Consider the following 19,102-nt stretch of genomic DNA (forward strand, 5'->3'; position numbering starts at 1 on the left):
TCAAGAGCAGCTCCAATGCTGCCTCTTCTTTGCGACACCGCTAATCTTCTCTCATTTACTGTCATATAAGTGTGTGTATAAATTCATTTATTTATTGGTTTATCTTTCTAGGGTGTAAGCTCCTCAATAAATATTGTTTTCCATTCCAGTTGAGGTCCTGGCATATACTAGGTACCTAATAAATGTTCAGTAAATGAATAATTACAAAAGGATTTAAGTAAAATAGAACTTACAGAAAAAAGTTAGAAAACGGTATCTATAATGTAATAAATTTCGATTGACTATCATCACTTACAAAGCAGATTTAAAGGATTCTGAAACAATTAGGAATGTTTAAATTTAAAAAAGAAATTTAAAAACAAGTATCTTTTCCTTTTTTCCAAAATTGTATGGTGTGAGAACTGAAGGGCAGGATCCTTTCTCAGTCTAAAAGGCAATGAGAAAATTAGGCATTGGAAGGAAAGATTTCATTGGCTCTCTTTAAGAGAATATCCACATACAATTATACTCATTGGTCCTTTTTGAGAACTGAGAGGGAGTTTGAAAAGTGATCTAACTCGACTGAGTCATTTCTTTATTCAACAACTTTGTATGGAGCACATAGTATGTGCCCAGCTCTATGTTAGGTACTGAGGGTTCAGGGATGAACCAAACTGACCTGGTTCTGCCCTCCTGGGCATAGAATATAGTCAGTGTGGAGGACTTTAAACAAAAGACTTCCTAACCGTCTCCTGTGATAAGTACTACAACTGACAAATTCAGGTACTTCATTCAAGAGGGGAATCTGACCTAGAGAGGAGACTTACTGAGGAAGTGAAAAGTAGAATCTAGAAAGATGGGGAAGATGGGGAGGATGGGGGCAGGGGCTGGGTGGGGGCAGCTTTAGGGGACATGTGATGAAAAGAAGGGTGATGTAAGCAGAGTGGAAAAAACAGCAAATGTGCATATGAGCCTGGTACATTTGAGGAAGGCAAGGGTAGGGCTAGGCAACGAGGCTCCAAGACACTGAGTGAAGGGAAGCAAGACATGAGCTGAGAGAGAAAATTGGGCAGGGATCAATGCTTTGAAGGGATCAAAGGCCTAAACTAAACTTGAATAATGTTTGTTTCCTTTTCCTCTGGTCTCCCTGTGTTCCCGTAGGTACCTTAAACCATATATTTAAAGGACATCCTTATTTGTTGTGCCCTTAAAATTCAACCCCAGGGAAGAAGTGAAATGAGCTTCACTTATGCACATAACATCAAACAGTTAAGCCTTTAGCAGGTGGCTGTTATTCTGGTGCATTCCACACTAATTGTTTTGGCCCATACTAATAATTAGTATAGAGTGCATCAGAATGATAGCCACCTACCAAGGGATGTGACAATGGATGAGGCCGAAGTGAGATGCATCTCATACAAACGAAGCTCCCAGAGACGTCCTCTAACTATCTCCTTCTAACCAGATAACCACCCTACTGCCTCACACTGACCCTCTAGTATATAAAAAGTCCAGAGGTGCTACTAATTTGATGATTTAAATTCCTAAAAGGAATTGGAATTTCCAGGAGAATTTTAAGAGGAGAAATGACATTCAAATGTGAGCTTGTGAAAGGTGGCTCTAGCCATCTTTCTGAGAAGAATGGGATGGAGAGGGCAAGTGTCAATGCAGACAGAAAATGAAGAGGTGAAAAATGGCTGACATGCGAGCCACTGGACACAAGTAGAGGGAAACTGATGATGTATATTTTAAAAGAATAATCAAGAAACACGGGGTGTGAAGGAAAAGGAGTTGTCAGGAATGATTGTGAGGTTTCTGTCATGAGAATGCTGAGTGGCTGTTTGGCCAATTATTGAAGTAGAAACTCTTGAGGAAGAATGGTTTGGAAAGGAAACATGGTTAGTTCAGCTTCAGAAACTGGGTGTTTTGAGGTGCTTGTGAAATACAAGTACAGATCTCAAGAGGAGCTGGACCTAAAGTTTTAAGAATCAAAGTAGAAATCAGCATGGAAACAAACGTTTAGGGGTCACGGGCATACAGAGGAAATATGTGGGCTATCGGTAAAAATTAGAATAATGCTGACCTTTTTCTTTGGATCACAATATAGATCATGGGAGAGAAAGGAACAATATTAGATGTTCACTCAGAAGTGACAAAAGAAGTTTTCATGGTTTTTATATATTACCATAAATGTATCATTAATTTTTTTGGCATAAATTTTTTTTTTATAATCTATTGTTGGCTACATTTTAATGATAGTTACCATGTGTTTTGCATTGTATTGGTACTAGTGAGTATGAGACTTTAGAGATCATACAATAAAGAAGTTATTAGAAAATTATCAAATGCATTCTTAAATTTTGTGACACAGATAATCAGTGAAACAGCCATTCAGAAAACTCAGAGAAGCGTCAGATCTAGATATATGTACAGATGAACACCTATCTCTATATGTGTGTGTATATCTACACACATACATGCACACCCACGTTTCTGTCACTAAAGTCATGTTACCATTTTATAGCTATTGATAATGAAATTCAGAGAGGTTAAATAATGTCATGTAGTTAACAAGTGGCTAAAAGCCGACTTGAAATCTCCACATTCAGAGTTTTTTTTACTCTACCCCTCCTAATTGTAATGGCCAATATTAAGTCTCTGTATATTTCACTAAGCACTTTCATCATTATTACAACTTTATGAGGTTAACAGATCCACACTGCAGTGGAAGCAGTGTATAAAGTGAAGCCATCTGACCCATACTTGTATCCCACACTCTAGGAATATCCTGAGTTCACGCAGAGCTAACCTTGGCCTTGCACTGACACTGTGCATGATAAGCATGGAACTGATGAGTGAGAGAGTGCCATTCACAGGTCCACTGTCGTGACAGTGGAAACCCATCAGGAGGATCTGAGCCAAACTAATTCGTGTGGAATGCGTCAGAATAACAGCCATCTACCAAAGGCTCAACTTTTTAATGTTATGCGCCTAAGTGAAGCTCATCTCACTTCTTCCCTGGGGTTGAATTTTAAGGGCACAACAGATAAGGATGTTCATGAAATATATGGTTCAAAGTACCTATGGGAACAAAGGGAAACCAGAGGAAAAGGAAACAAACGTTCAAGTTTTAGGAACTTTTAAGGGTCAGGAGGTAGGGCAGATAAGAGAATAATAATAATATTGATGGTGATGATGATGATAGGACAGAAGGAAGAGGAGGACCCAAGATATTCACAGATAAGTTCGTTTCTGTTTGAAATAATTTGTTCATTTTTGACCTAGAATTTCCCTTTTGATAGTTAAGATGCATTTGAAGTATTAGCCTTTGGTTTCTATGATGTACATGGCTGGCCTCGTGTGATTGTGGGTGTTAGACTCACTAGGATGAAAACAGGGCCATGGTACCCCTCATACCCTATTCCCCAAAGGAAAACAGGTCTGGCTGTCTTCCACTAGAAAACACACCCTCACAGAATGAGTTCGTTTTAGCTGTCAGCCATAGAGCATCTAAGAATCTCTGAGTGCATGCAACATTGCCAGCAGGATGCTCACCCACCTCTACCGGGAATAACAATTCCCAGAGGGGGAAAAGAGCTGCTTCCAAGTGAGTGAAGCAGCTGTTGTTTTACATAGAAATGTCAAAAGCACAAGCAAATTTCTCATCACCAATTGCTGGTGTCATGGCCAGTGAGATACTTTGTGGTTTTTGTGGGGTTTGGGGAGAAGCAACCGGTTTTGTGAGGTATAAGTTACCCATGTAAACTGTTTCTGATCAGCAAACCCTTGGTTAGAATTCGTTTTAGTCTAGCAATAGAATTTGAATCTGCGATGTGGAAGGTAGGATTAAATCAGCCACATGTCTTTGAAATTTTAAAAATTACTTTATCTTTTAGTTAACATTTTTCTTAGTAGTTAAGTGAGTATGAATGTTTTAAATGAATATAAAAATGCATAAAATTTTGTCATATGTTTCTATTACCTAAAATATCATTTCCCAAAATAAGTCTCTAAAAAAATTAGTTTTCCAAATGCAAATATAAACTCTATACCATTGTGTTTATATTGACTTTCCATTTATTCATGTATTTATTTCCCCATCTATCTGTAATCTATTCATTCACCTGTGCATCCATCCATCATCTAACAGCTATTGATTAAGTACCTTCTGTAGTTGATACACTGCGTTAGACAGTATAGGACACTGAAGGTAACACGACTCCTATTTCTTGTCTTCTAGTAGCTTCAGCTTACTTTGACTATTCATTTGTGGCACGAAGAAGAGTGAGCTATCTTATTGCAGTAGTCATCTTTCAAAAAGAAGGAAAATGAAACAAACCTAATGAGACACTGATAGATGTCAGGTCTTATTATGGATGTGGGCCAACCTATAAAACCCTTTTAAGACAAGCCCTGTTTATGCACCTGGTGAATGACAGTAAAATGTATATGAGCTTGAGAGTATATAAAAACTATAAATTCGCTGTGATTTAGATTATGACAAAAGAGATAAGAGTTTATTATAAAGCTATAAAGTCTAGCATCACATTTGATATCTTTACGAACCACACTGTAAATATCTTTAGCATGTGCCTTGATCTGGCTGATTCATTGATAGACGTAACAAAGTAACTCAGTAGTTGTCTTAGTCCATTCAGGCTGCTATAACAAAACTACCATATACTGGGTGGCTAAAACAACAAACATTCTTTTCTCACAGTGCTTCAGGCTGGGTAGTTCAACATCAAGGTGCCATCAGATTTGTTGTGTGGTGAAAGCCCCCTTCCTGGTTCACAAATGCCTGTCTTTTCTCTGCATACTTACATGGTGGAATGGGGCAGAGTGCTATTTGGTGCCTCTTTGATTTGGGCACTAAGCCCATTCATGAGGATCTCTGCCCTCATGACTTAATCATCTCCCAAAGGCTCCACCTTCAAATCCATCACACTAGGGGTGAGTTTTCAACTTATGAATCCTGGGGGACACAAACATTCAGTCTATAGCAGTAGTTAACATGGAGTAACATGGAGTAACCCTGTAGTAAGTTACTAAAAACTGTTCTTGACGTTATACCTGGAATTGGAATATTTTGAGTTGGAAAGCTTCCTTACTATCATTTACTTCCACCCCTCATTGTGCCAATAAGAAAACAGCAGCCAAAGAGATGATAGAAGTGGCTGGAAGAGGGCACCCACCCAAGTGTTCTAACTCCAGGTCAGAGCTCTTTCCACTGCCTCTCACAAGGCTTTTTTTATGCAAGATGTTTCACTGCCAACATCCAATAACAGGACCTATTTTAGCCTAAGTTGAGGCATAAGAATCTTGTTTTAAAATTCACACTTGCACATTTTTTCAAATTCCTGTCTCTACCCCCTCAACCCCCTATCCAGTTCCTTTTTGCTTCCCACCTCTTGTTTCCCAAATGAGATACCTTGTATCGTCATATTAATTTGCACTGCAAAAGCTCTCTTATCCTTCATTTCACTATGTCCCATCAACATGGTTTTTAACACAAAATAACAGTTCTGATAGGATTCTCAGGTTACCTTGGGATAAGACAAGCCCTGTTTATGCACCTGGTAAATGATAAGTGAAATAAGTCAGACAGAGAAAGACAAATACCATATGGTCTCACTTATGTGTGGAATCTAAAGAATAGAATACATGAACAAACTACTCAGAAACAGTCTCAGATATATAGAGAAAAACTGAGGGTTGCTAGATGGGAGGGGGTTGGGGATGAGGGAGAAGGTGAGGGGATTAGAAAGTACAGTTGGTAACCACAAGATTGCCACGGGGCTACGAAAGACAGTTTGGGGGATATAATCAATAATGTGGTAAAGATTTTGTAGGGTGTCAGATGGACACTTGTCTTATTAGGAAGATCACTTCAGAAACGGTGTAGATGCCTGATCACTGCACTGTACACCTGAAGCTGAAGCTGAATAACAATGAATGTCAACTATAATTTTATATATATACATATATATGTATATATGGTCACAGGACGTGGAGTACAGCGTAAAGAATAGAGTCAATGGAATTGTAACAGCTATGTAGATGTCAGAGGGGTAGTAAATTAGGGGAGGGAGTTATCACTTTGTGAGGGGTATAAATGTATAACTATTACATTGTTTTGTACACCTGAAACTAAAAAAAAAAAAAAAAAAAAAAGGCAACACCAAGGTTTGGCTAATGGGAGGGGATGACTTTCGGGTTTGTCTTTATTTCACTTTGTCTACAGCCGGCTTTGAACTCTGAGCATGTGTGCAACAAAGACCAATGACGGATAGCACAACAGATTTGCCAGAGTTCTGGGGACATGGCTGCACTCAAGTCATACATTGACCCTTTCGTCAGTTACATAAACCTGCATTTCTACACACTGTACATACACAGACAAGGAAGCTTAGACACATGTCTCTTCCCTTTGTGCATCTCACTACACTGCCATGGTTCTGGCACCCACAGGTATGCATGTCCTGCTTTCTGTCTGCCCCACTCAAGGGCCACAATCAACAGGAAGATATTTTTCCCAAGTGAATAGTCATAAAGATGCCACAAGATCTCCCCACTGTACAACCTCTCTGAGTGTTTTTCTTCCTTTAATAAAAAGGCAGGGCTTTCAATAGCTCCTTTAAGTTTATTTTCCATGTATTCTTAATTATATTAAATACTCATATATTCCTTCCCTGAGTATTCATTTAGAAAGAAGCTTTTGTAATAGTCACATTTAATTTATCAGGGTGCAATAATTTGTGTTTCCCAATCATCTTGCCGACTTTGGTTCATTATACTATTGTTTCACATGAGTAAGTTAGCAGAGTTTGGATTGATTGACTCTAATTAACTAAAACTGGTTCCAGGCTGTGCATCTATTGTCATGGTAGCTGGCCACAAAGCCCTAAACTGCGCAGCTATGGTGATATAAGGTAATATTGATTTGAAAACTGTAGATAATATGTAACCCTGGGCTTATCACTGTTTGGGAAACAAACTAAAAAAAAAAAAGGGATGGAAGAGGAGAGAGAGAGGTATTAAGATGAGTTTTTAAGGACACTTGTGAGTATAAATTGAGTTTCCAGTGGGTTCACTTCTTTTTCGTTTTTCCTGTCCAGAGATAATCACAGATGTTGTTGAACTACAAATGAATTCAAAGTTCGGCAGTTGGGCAGTTGGAAGACTAAGGATTTCATGATTTTTGAAACTGTGAAGAAACAAAACACCCTTGCTGACAAAGAGCCCCAAATACACCAACACATTATGGAGAGACCTCCATTTTGGTAGAGGAAACCTTTCTATACATAGAAAACTAGGATTGTTTGAAATTTAATCTTTTCTCTGTTGTTGGTTTTTTTACAGTCAATAATGATCTTTGCCTGAGAAAAAGTGGTTTCTGGGCAATGTAAGCAACTGGAAAAATGACTGCACTTACAGCCTGTAAGCATGAACAAATATCACCCTTGATATTTGCTGCTGGACAGAAATCAAGTTAAAAAAAATGTAGAGCAAAATGCTGTGAGATTCATCAGTGAATTTCTAGCTTTCCTATACAAGATGCTACAGCTTCTCTTGCTTGTCCTAAAGAGCCAGTTAGGGTCTCCTTACATTTGATTGCAGTTGCTCACATTTTCGGTTCCAAAGTCTTCATTTTAAGAGCTCCAGGGCCCTTGCTGTCCATGACACCCTAATCAACTGAGCTGCCTTCCCCTTCAATCTTTCATTTCTCACAAGTTCAACAGAATAACTTTTATGTCCCGACAGACAGATGCAGTGAAAATTAAACTCATAGACTATAGAGTCTTGCTGGAGAAGTTTTCTGTCAGAGTGGAGAAAACACTGGAAGCATTTCCAGTTTATCCAGCTGCTTCCTTCATTTGCACTGGTCTGAAGAAGTCTCTTTGGAAACTGAGGACAGGCGACTTTAATGTTGCTGCCTTCTCAATTTGATTGTGTGAGTTTGTTTTAATGTTTTGTGCCCAATGTGGCCATCTGAGAAAGGACCAACTTCCAAATATCATAATGCAGGAGCCTGTATTAGTCACCATTTTCCAGAGAAACATAGTGTGTGTGTGTGTGTGTGTGTGTGTGTGTGTGTGTGTGTGTGAGTGTAAACAGAGAAAGAGATAGAATAGAGATAGGGATAAGAATAGGGATAGAAATAGAGATAAAGATAGAGAGGGGATTTAAGGAATTGCCTCAGGTGATTATGGAGGCTGGCAAGCTTGTAAAAGCACAAGCTTCTTAATGAGAGTTGAGGAACCAGAAGACAGAAAGGTGAGGAAAGACTGACACAACTTTGTCTTAGAAGAGGAGAAGGAAGGCGTATGGCTACTGATTCCTCATTGGTTTTGAAGTATTTTCAATTATCACCACACAAACATGGTACCTACAACACACACCTATCTTGTTTCTTGAATAGCTAAGTAAGATGGCGTCCTCACGCCTTTTTGTTCTTAAGCGCAGGTAGGATCATGGTTGTTTTGAAGAGGTGGGACCCCAGGGGCGGCTGAGGGAAATGACGGCAAAGGCCCTGAGTAGACTCCTGCCTCTGACTCCCGCTAATGGATAAGCAGGTGGCTTCACACACCAATCCCAAGGAATTTCTGTCCCCCTTCTTTTGAGAATCCAGACAATAGTCCAAAAGTTCTCTGGTGTGTTTACCATTTTCTCCCTCCTTAGCAGCAGTTACAGCAGATTCACGTCTTACCAAATAGAAAGCAGGTTTAACATCTCTTACTGGTGAAATATTTGCCTTAACATCTTCAGTAATAGAACAGTAAGCATTCTTTAAATCCCAAATAGATGCCCAGCACTGAGGAGAAAGCAAAGGAGCAAAGGAAGAATACAGGACACAGTCCCTGCCTGTAAGAGTTTATAATTTGGTGGAAGCAAGTCTAATATGAAGGAAGTAAATATAAAACTGAAAGCAATAAATGAACAACACAAACAACCAAAAACTCAGACACAGACAACATGTTAGTGGTTACCAGTGGGTAAGGGGGTGTGGTGAGGTAGAAGAAGATAAACGGGGTCAGATATAAGGTGATGGAAGGAGATATGATTTTGGGTGGTGAACACACAATGTGATATATAGATGATGTATTATAGAATTGTACACTTGAAACCTATATAATTTTAATAACTATTGTCACCACAATAAATTTAATTTATAAAAGAATATATCAAGTTATTAGTGGGGATCTTCAGATAAGAAATTCTGTCAGTGCTCGTAGATGGTGAACATAAATATTAGCTGGAATGGCCACCTTTTTATGAACATATGTTGCAAAAATTGAGGGATATTGTTTAGATGAACTGTGTCAAGAATAAGCTTCTTCTTATTTAAATTACTCCATTTTCTCTCAATGGTTGTTTTCCTATGGTCCTTTTTTCCCCCAATTTATTGTAGTCAAATTTTCAAAACCATAAAGAAACACCCTAAGATTAGATTTTTGACAGAGGAAGTTACTTGGAGTTTTACCTGTAAAAGGGAATACATTTCTTTACTTGTAAACTCTTAATTTACCTTCTCAGGAAGCATCCCATTATTTTCTAACGTTTCTAAGTATTCTTACCAGATGAACCTTCAATATCAGTTTTATCAATACATTTCTCTAGCTTTCACCTACAGAAGAAAAATAGAGCATGTTTGAACATTATATGGATGAACTCTTGCCTTTCTAATAATTTCTGGAAACCTGAAATCATTCAGAGTCACCTGAAATGTCAGATTGATCTCAATAGCCTTAATTTGTCCAAGCCCCACTCAGGACAAGAAGAACCTGGTGGCATAAACAATTTCAGGGAGGCTGATTATGAGCTGAAGGGCAAAAATGTTTACTGAGGAGCTTGGGTCCTCACAGTGGGTAGGAATAATAAGGAAGACACCAAGATCATAGCTAAAATACTACAAGGTTGAACCTGCAAAAAGCAGTCAATATCTAATCGGAAGGACAAACAAAACAAAATCAGTACTGCAGAAAGAGTATCTTGATGGGCTGCAACAGGGTGGGATTAAGTGAGGGAAAGCCAGAGACTAACTCAGAACTAAGATTTCAAATGGGGACTGTATACTGCTGTACCCTTTTCACACGGTCTGCAGTTTATATTGTTGGGATGGGCAAAGCAGTGTAGCATATTTCATCTGGATGCAGTAGCAAAGTGGAATGCAGAGCCCAGCTCCAAGCCAGCTCCATGCTCTCACCCTTCTTGTGACAGACGTGTGATAAGAACATGTCTTCTAATTTCGTTTATCGAAAAGACAAGACATTACATCTGAGATGACACAAAATAGATCTGTTGGTTTCCCCTAAAATCAGGGAATGTGGGAGAGGCAGTGGCTTTAACGTCTTGCTGATCAAAGTGTGGCTGAGAGACCAGCAGCATCCAAATCACTTGGGAGTTTGTTGGAAATGCATAATCTCAGGCCCCAGTCCAGATCTGCTACATGAGAATCTGCAACTTAACTAGATTCCTAGGTGATTCATATGCACACCAATTTGAGGATCACAAACGTTCTCCGTCTGATAATACTACTCACAGATAGTCCTTCATCCAGTGTCAGATTAGAAACCCACCAGTGATACGAAGCTCACAATTTTTAAAATCACAGTGTTTTGCTAATAAAGTGTCCTTTAACTTTTAGAACCTAGCACAATTACAGAAAAATTATATTTGATCAATAAATATCACATGAAAGAATGAATAAATATTTCACCTTGAATCAAAAGGGTTTGTCCATAAATTTACGGACTACCATGTTTCCCCAAAAATAAGACCTAGCCAGACCATCAGCTCTAATGCATCTTTTGGAGCAAAAATTAATATAAGACTGGGTCATATATAATATATTATAATATATAATATAACATAATTATATAAAACCGGGTACTATATTATATTATATCTGGTCTTATATTAAAATAAGACCGGGTCTTATATTAATTTTTGCTCCAAAAGACGCATTAGAGCTGATGGTCTGGCTAGGTCTTATTTTCGGGGAAACACGGTAGCTAGGGAATAAATCAATTTTCCATAGTCAGCCCTAAAGTTAAATAAAAATACTTTTTGTTTTATATAGGACTATTTTCTAGGCTAAATATGTCCAGTTCCTTCAACTACTTCTCATATGTCAAGATGTATAAATTTCTCAGTATCCTTGATACCTTCGTCTGGCCACATATTGCATTCCTAGTGTCCATCAAAGAACACATAACCTAGGGGTGACCCGGTCCTCAGATGTGCTCTGAGTAGCACATAGTACAAAGAATATAAGTTGATGACAGTTCTCTGCTTCTGCTCTGGGCTTTTCTAATTTAGTAAATTGGCTGTCACCTCACTAAAAATAGGAACTTTGAACTTGGGCTCCCTTTTTTTTTTTCTTTTTTTCTTTTTTTTTGGTCTGAGGTTATTTTGCTTACCACAAATGAAGGCCACAGAAGCTAAATATATGTCTATTTGAATGATGACTTTATAGCAATAAAATGAGCCCACAGGGGCTAATGACTCTGTAATCAGCTTTTTCAACCACTTTTTGTATTAGGCATAATTTTCTCTCTCTCTGAGAAATTCTACATCATTTATCACTAGACTAACATGAGCAAAGGGGAAAGGCATGAGCTGAGAGATTAGAGGCCACTGCCTGTCTCCTCTTAAATCATAATAGTAAATTTGCCTGGAGGGGACTATTCGATTTTGGATACTAGTGCAGTTCATGTTCTTGTTTCAGTTCAGAATTCTGATTTTGGCATTGATTTAAGAAATTAGGTTTTAAAAAGAATTTATTCTGTTTTTTCACCTATTCATTCATTGTAACAATGATCAGTCAGCAGTACACCAAATCAGGACCATTTGTAAAGTTCCTTTTATTGTTCTCTACCACCTCCTGGTTGCCATCAAGGGAAGGGTATCAAGTCCTTCCTGTTGACCTGCTTGAAAATTGGTCTTTGATAAATTTGAAGTCAGACACATTTTTTGGGGGGGTTTGGGGCAGTATTATTAACATTTTGGTGTAGCAGTGCTCCAGACAACATCATTTCAGTACCACTTCCTTTCTGACCTATTAACATAAACTTATTTAGACAACTAACTGTACCACGGCTTGAAGCTCAGCCTGCTCCATTGGCAACTATTCCTTTTCCAGAATTAATTGCTCTTGGGCGTGGTTCGCAGCCCATTTGTACTTAGTACCCTTTGCTTATTCCTCCACATCTAGTCTCCGTCCTTCTCCTCTCTGCTCTCTGCCTTGAGCGGCTGATCTGTATAGATTACATCAATGGGCCTCCATCCCCCATGCCCTCTCCCTCCCCTTATCCTGCAGGTCCAGAGGTGGCAACAGCACTACCTCTGTTAGCCCAGGATTTCTGCACCATCACTTGTGATCCACTAGATCTTACTCCTCTAGATCCACTAGATCCTCTAGATCTTACTCCAGTCTTTGTGATCAGTGCTTTGTATATAAACCCTCCTTGGATGATCTTAATTGCATGATGGTACCATCTGTTTCTTCATCCCTTTATCCTGGATGATTATAGCACCTATTCATTCATTTTTTCATTTTAAAAAATATTTTTGTTATTTATTTAATTATTTACTCATTTATGCAGGAAACACATTATGTACTATTTGCCAATCATTCTGCTAAATTTCTTTAGAGTTCATTCTCTACCAAAATGTCAACAAACTTTAAATAAAGCTAACCCATGAATTCCTTATTTTAGTTGCGCAATGTCTTAGTGGGATAAAGACCTGTAATTTGGTGATAGGTACTACCAGTCATCTTAAGATATGTTTGCTACTCTGAATAAGAACCTCCTTTCACATCAAGTCAGTCTTGTTTTAAATTCATTTAGGTCAAAGAACAAGTAACAAATGCTACTGTTTTAAATAAAAAGACTGATAAAAACAGGAGATAAAAGGTGTTCCACTGGTGCTAATAATTACAGTTATCCAACCATCCCTAGCCTCAGTTTTTGTTTCTGTGTTTTTACGACTCCTAGATCTGGTCTTTGGCTTGTAACTTGACGTCTAAGGCTACTTATAAAGGCAATCTTGGAGTACATCCCAACAAAAGACTTTCTTTGTACTCATTATATATATATATATATATATATATATATATATATATATATATATATATATATATATATATATATATTTGCTGTAGTCACCTGCAAAAGGATAAGAGGTTTTCATTCCTTAGATATACCATGTGTCTGTGGATGAAGAGGAGAAATCCATGTTTATTTTGGTAAGGAGAGAGTAAATTTTACTCTGAGCTGTAGAAGGGCATTTCATTTAGGGCTTCCTTGAGCTTTGGTTTTGACACAATAACATGGCTTTATGACAGGGATGGTGGAGAAATGTTTAGTTTGGCTGCATTAATAAAAGTTAAGTGACAAGACAAAAGGATGTGAAAGCCCTGCTGTTCAATAGAGTGATGAGAAAATATTACTAGGGTTGTGTTGTTTCCAGAGTCTCATTTTAAGAAGGACAGTGAAAGTTGATCACTTTTCAAGATAAGGAGAATAAAGTCCAGGTTCTGAAGAAGAAATACTAGGAGAAATAGAAAGAAAAGGAGACTGCAAAATAGCTGTTTTTAAATATAGAGAATTCAATTTATTTTTTAGCTCCAAAAATCAGAATGCCCGTGTGTGTGTGTGTGTGTGTGTGTGTGTGTGTGTGTGTGTGTGTGTATCTGCTTTCCTCTGAAATGATTATTTCCCTATTCATTTTTAGGGCAGAATTAGCCCAATATCATATTCTGACAAAGACACTGCAAGAAAAGAAAACCATAGATCATTATTCTTCATGAGCATAGATACAAACATTCTAAATAACATTTTAACAAATCAAATACACATGACTTGTATTCATCTTTTGTTATTGGTATAGATTGAGTATTATAATATAATTTAATAGTTTTTCACTTTCTTCCTTTCTTAAAATGTGTATACATTTTTTTGGCACTGTGTGTGTGTGTATGATATATGTATACACACACAAATATATATATAATTTTATATATATATATATCTCTCTCACATACACACACACACATATATATATGATTGATATATATATGATAATAGATCATGACCAAGCAGAATTGATCTCAGGAATGCAAAGTTGGTTTAACAATTGAAAATCCAAAAAAGAAAATCCTTATGATCATTTTACCAGAAAAAGCATTAACAAAATCCAACAATCAATACCGCTAAGGGGTGAAAAATGTCTTAGAAAACTAGGGTTAGAAAGGAATTTATTGAATCTGATAAAGGCATCTATGGAAAAACCGTAGCTAACATTAAACTTAATGATGAAAGACTGAAGGTTTTCTTCCTAAAACTAGGAACATCAGGGTGACGGATATGTTCATTATGTTAACTGTAATTAATTATGGTTTTACGTGTATGTACAAATGTCCAAAACCCAACTGTACATTTTAAATATGTGCTCTTCATGTTAATTATTTCATTAAAGTGGAGGTTGTGGGGAGGGAGGGAGAGACAGAAAGACTATGCCCAAGGTAAGTTATTTGATTTAGTTACAGGCTGATGGTAGTTTTGAGACAAAACACAATTTCTCTTCATACTTATAAAATAGTCACGGGCTGTGAGTAGCTTCCATATTTTCTTCTCTCACCCCCCTTATTCTTTCCCTTCTTCTCTCTTCCTTCCCTCCCTTCTCCCCTTCCTTCTATTGTGAGATTAAAAACTATATTTTACCTTAGGAGTTAGCAAAGACTTTAATTTCTAAAAATAATTCTCTAAGTCCCTTAGGATTACAGGTGATACCTTAGCACCTGGAATAGCAGGAGAAAAGGAAACGTCAAAAAAACAGCTCAACAGTTCTGCCTTAGAAATAAACAGACACTTAAGAGTGGAGAGAACAGAGAATAGACAAGAGAGAACCAATGACAGAAACATGGCAACATCACTTAAGGTCTTTCAACCCAGGGATGTCTAATACTCGATTTTAATAGTGTTGCTCTTGCTGTGATATCAAACCTCTCCATGGAAAGGCTATTTGGGTCAATCTCAGAGCAGAGGTAAAGGAGTAGCTGCCCCATGCTGGGCACAGAAGTTGTTACTGGCAAGTGTTTTCAAGTAGAGGCATTGCTAGAAGCCTCCCTGGTAATTTTGGGAAAGGCATTGGATTTTTCCACTAGAAATAAAAATAGCATTGAGGTGATATCTGAATGACCCTTTTTTCTTTATTTTTTGATCACTATATGCCATGCAGTATGCTGAGGAATGGGAATTCAGAGGTGAATAAGATATGGCATTGTCCTCTCACAGCTCTCAGGTATGTTATGTGAAAACAATCCACAATATGGTATGATAAGTTGGATGACAGTGGTCATACTTGAGGATGGCTTGCTCCATAACTGCCACATACCTGTGACCCAGTGGCAGCCATGTGGCTGCAAGGAGCTTGGCCTCGAAGCTATCTGTCTATCATCTATCTATCTATCTATCTATCTATCTATCTATCTATCTATCTATCTATCTATCTATCAATCATCTATCTATGAATCATCTATCATCTATAGCCTAGCATAAGTTACATAAAATCATAATAAATAATAAAGTTAAAAGCCATAAAATAAAATGTCTATTATCCACATCAAATAACGTCAGACAGTGAGATTTTTGCAGGTGCCGAAGCCCAGGTACCCCCCATGCACCTTGGCATCTTGGTGCCTGAGGTGGGAGAGATACGCGCCAGGATGACTCCCCGAAATCCCTGTTCAGCAAGTGATGTTGGAGGATGCATGGGAGCTTTCGAGGCAGACCAGCAATGGGTCAGGTTTCCGTACGGAGTCCACAGCGAATGCGAGAGTCTGTCTGTGAGAGAGCGCTTGTGTGCGAGTTTCTGCTTGGAAACGAGAATTCATGGACATCAGGAAAAGAACCAGGTGATTAGTTGTCATTTCTCCATAGCTGTTGTGGAACAGGAGAAAACATATGCACTTTGGATAATTCAAATTTCACCTTGGCCCCATCTATAATATATGACCTTGGGTCTTGGGTGAGTAATTCAATCAAAGTCTCAGTATTTTCATCTCTAATATGAGGAACAATAATACTTTCTTGGAAGAAATTTTAAGATTAGAATATATATATAAATACATGAAATGTACTAGGTACCTATTATGTATGCAATAATTCTTATTTATTTTTGTTGCTGTTCTCCCCAGGGCTCAAGTTTTTACCTGAGATCAGAGTTCAACAGAATCCCCTCAGTGATGGGAGTTCCCAGACAGGGCTGTGACTCAAATCAAAAAAAGAGAAAAATATGGATTCATGTCTCACTGAGCATGCAGCTCTGCCCCAGGCATTTGGCAGGATGCACCAAAGATTTCAAACGCATCTAAGAAGTCCACAAATTGGAAAAGACAAAACTAACACAATTGAAGCAACTATACAACAGTGTCATATGATAAATTAATGACATGTGCTGCATAGGGAAGAAATGTCCCAGGACCCTGTTGTTCTTAGTATCCTGTTGTCTTTTTGTAGTCTACGTACAGAATGGTACAAGCAACTCAGGGCAACGTGCAAAGTACTAAGTGGTCCCCTAGTGGCCAGAAAGTGTTAATACTACATACACCCTGAGAGGAACAAGTAAGAACATTACTTACTCGCACTTTGTCTCCCCGAGTATCTTTATTTGAACCGATAAGAGTTTCTGATTCTAAATCAATTCATTCTTCAATGACAGGCAACTGAAACACTCTCCCCAAATATTATTAATGATACTGACCCACCCTGCTCCCCAATGCACTCCGCAACTTACACTTCTCATAGTTTATCAATGTATACAGATTGTATACCTATTTGTTGGGCTTCCTAGATTTAGATATGAACCTTTTGAAGGAAGTAATTGGATTCGTGATATCTAGGGAGATCGTGCATTCCTGTTTTCCCAAGACAGTCCTGGTTTGTTCTGTTTTCCCAGTGAAATTATTAGTATCACCATTTTTTATGATCACACTTGTTTGTCTTGATAATAAACTACATGGTCATCCTAGTTTTCTCTCCTGCTCTTTCCTACTCTTTTTATCCTGATGGACACTTAAGAAGTGCTGATATAACTCAGCCGGACATGAGGTCAATCTGGCTGTGATATATGTCACTCCAACAGTCACCCGGGTTTGTTTGGCTGATCTGGTTGGCTAGGAAGCCGTTCTCTTTTCTCTTAAATACTCCCCACGTGCTCTATCATAAGTTGTAATCTCAATCAGAAAAGAGGATCACTGTTGATTGTTGGTGATGTGTGTGCTACTGAGCTCCTTTGTTTGGGTTTCCTCACAGTTTCTTAAAAGTCACCTCTAAACCAGGTGGCGCAATATGACATGTTGGTTGGGCACAATGTGCAGAGCTGGAGTGACCATGTCCAGCAAACACTCAGTCTTTGAATTACCTACTATGCAGGCTGCGATGATAAAATGATTATGTTAGTCTAGCCGGGGAAAGAATAAGATCTAGACACCTAAACTGAACTAAAACAAAAGGAAACTGTGAACACTTCCAAGATAGAGCGCAAGCTTAACCACAATGGCCCAAATGCCACCTTTTATCATAGTCAGAACAATATGGACACCTGTAAAACTCAGCCAAGTGAAACTTGCAAACTCAAATTTATGCTGATGTGTCAGAGCTAAATTGATACATTTATAGACTAGTCGTGTGAGTGTGACACAGTAGCACAGTAGAATTGTTTGGGAATCCAGCAATGGACTTTTGAATTTCTTGTTAAAATGAGGTATGCTTGTCTTGCTCGGAACAGATTTCTTAGGAAGCATGTCTATCTCCTTACATGATTTGTTTCAAATAATTTAATAAATTCAGCCATTAAAGTAATACCTTAATGGGTGAGTCAATTCAAAATGCCAAAATAAAAGTATTGCAAATAGGGGCATATACAATTACACTCACATTCAGAAACTACTTTGTGATTTTGATGAAGATTCAGAAACAAAATATTACCCTAAATGGCTTAAACAATCCATTTCCTTTTTTATTTGTTCTCTTTTCCTTCTCATTATCTCTGACCTGTTTCCCCCTCTTCCATGCTGTTACTCATATCTTCACTATACACATTTTACATTTGAATGAGATTATCAATTTATGACTCTAGGAAATCAATACACACACAGACTACAAATGGTATTGCACTGTTTTCCTTACACCTTGCAATCTTACACTTATGACGAATGAAACTTGAAGATAAGAATCTACCAAATAGCTATTGTTACATATAATAAAATGCATTGAAAGTTATAATTGGAATAATAAGATTTGAGGAATTTCAGTACCAAGTAGCTACTTATAAAATACCAGTGGAACAATTCTGGATTAGTTGGCATTATAACTAATCCAAAAAACGATTATGCTTAGTAAACCAATGAGAAGATCTGCAAAGGCCTAGGTGGAAACCATTCTAAGTTGGTTATGATCACAGATAGGTGAAAGTCTACGATCTGCAGTGGGACTATAATCACTTATTTCTGCTAATGGATTTCTGGGAGAAATTCAGAGGCTATTATTTTATTACCGTAAAATTTTGACCTCGATGTGTATCATTCTTCTATGCAGTGAATGTTTAAGTTTTTCTTCTTTCGCCAGTGACAGAGTATGACTAACACTGGGAACAGAGAGTTGAATATGAAACTTAATTATAGCTCAATGTTTAATGAAATAAAATTCGACACATTCCTCTAAATACTCATGTCTACGATTACAAACTTGGAATGACCAAGCTATTGCAATGGTTGCTTCTTTATGTGAGCTACCAGAAAGCTCAGAGACTAATTTGTGGTCATTACTTACAAATATATAAGACTTCACGGATGCATTTTTGTACGGGCATCACTCTTGGTCCACTTGATTCCTTACTTTCCTTCTGAATAATGTTTAACCGATTTTAATTTACATTTTCTTACTATGGCGTATTAATCCTTGTAAGTCATGTGTAGAGCCATAATCATACCAAAGAATCCACCTCAAAAGTATCTGTTCTATAAATGCTGTCTCATGGCACTTATTTTATCTAAAGTTATCTAAAGTTGAATTCCCTCAGAGTGGGCATGAAACACTAAGGTTTGTCTAACAGG

The sequence above is a fragment of the Rhinolophus ferrumequinum genome, chromosome 19 (assembly GCF_004115265.2).
Source record: "Rhinolophus ferrumequinum isolate MPI-CBG mRhiFer1 chromosome 19, mRhiFer1_v1.p, whole genome shotgun sequence".
NCBI lineage: Eukaryota > Metazoa > Chordata > Mammalia > Chiroptera > Rhinolophidae > Rhinolophus > Rhinolophus ferrumequinum.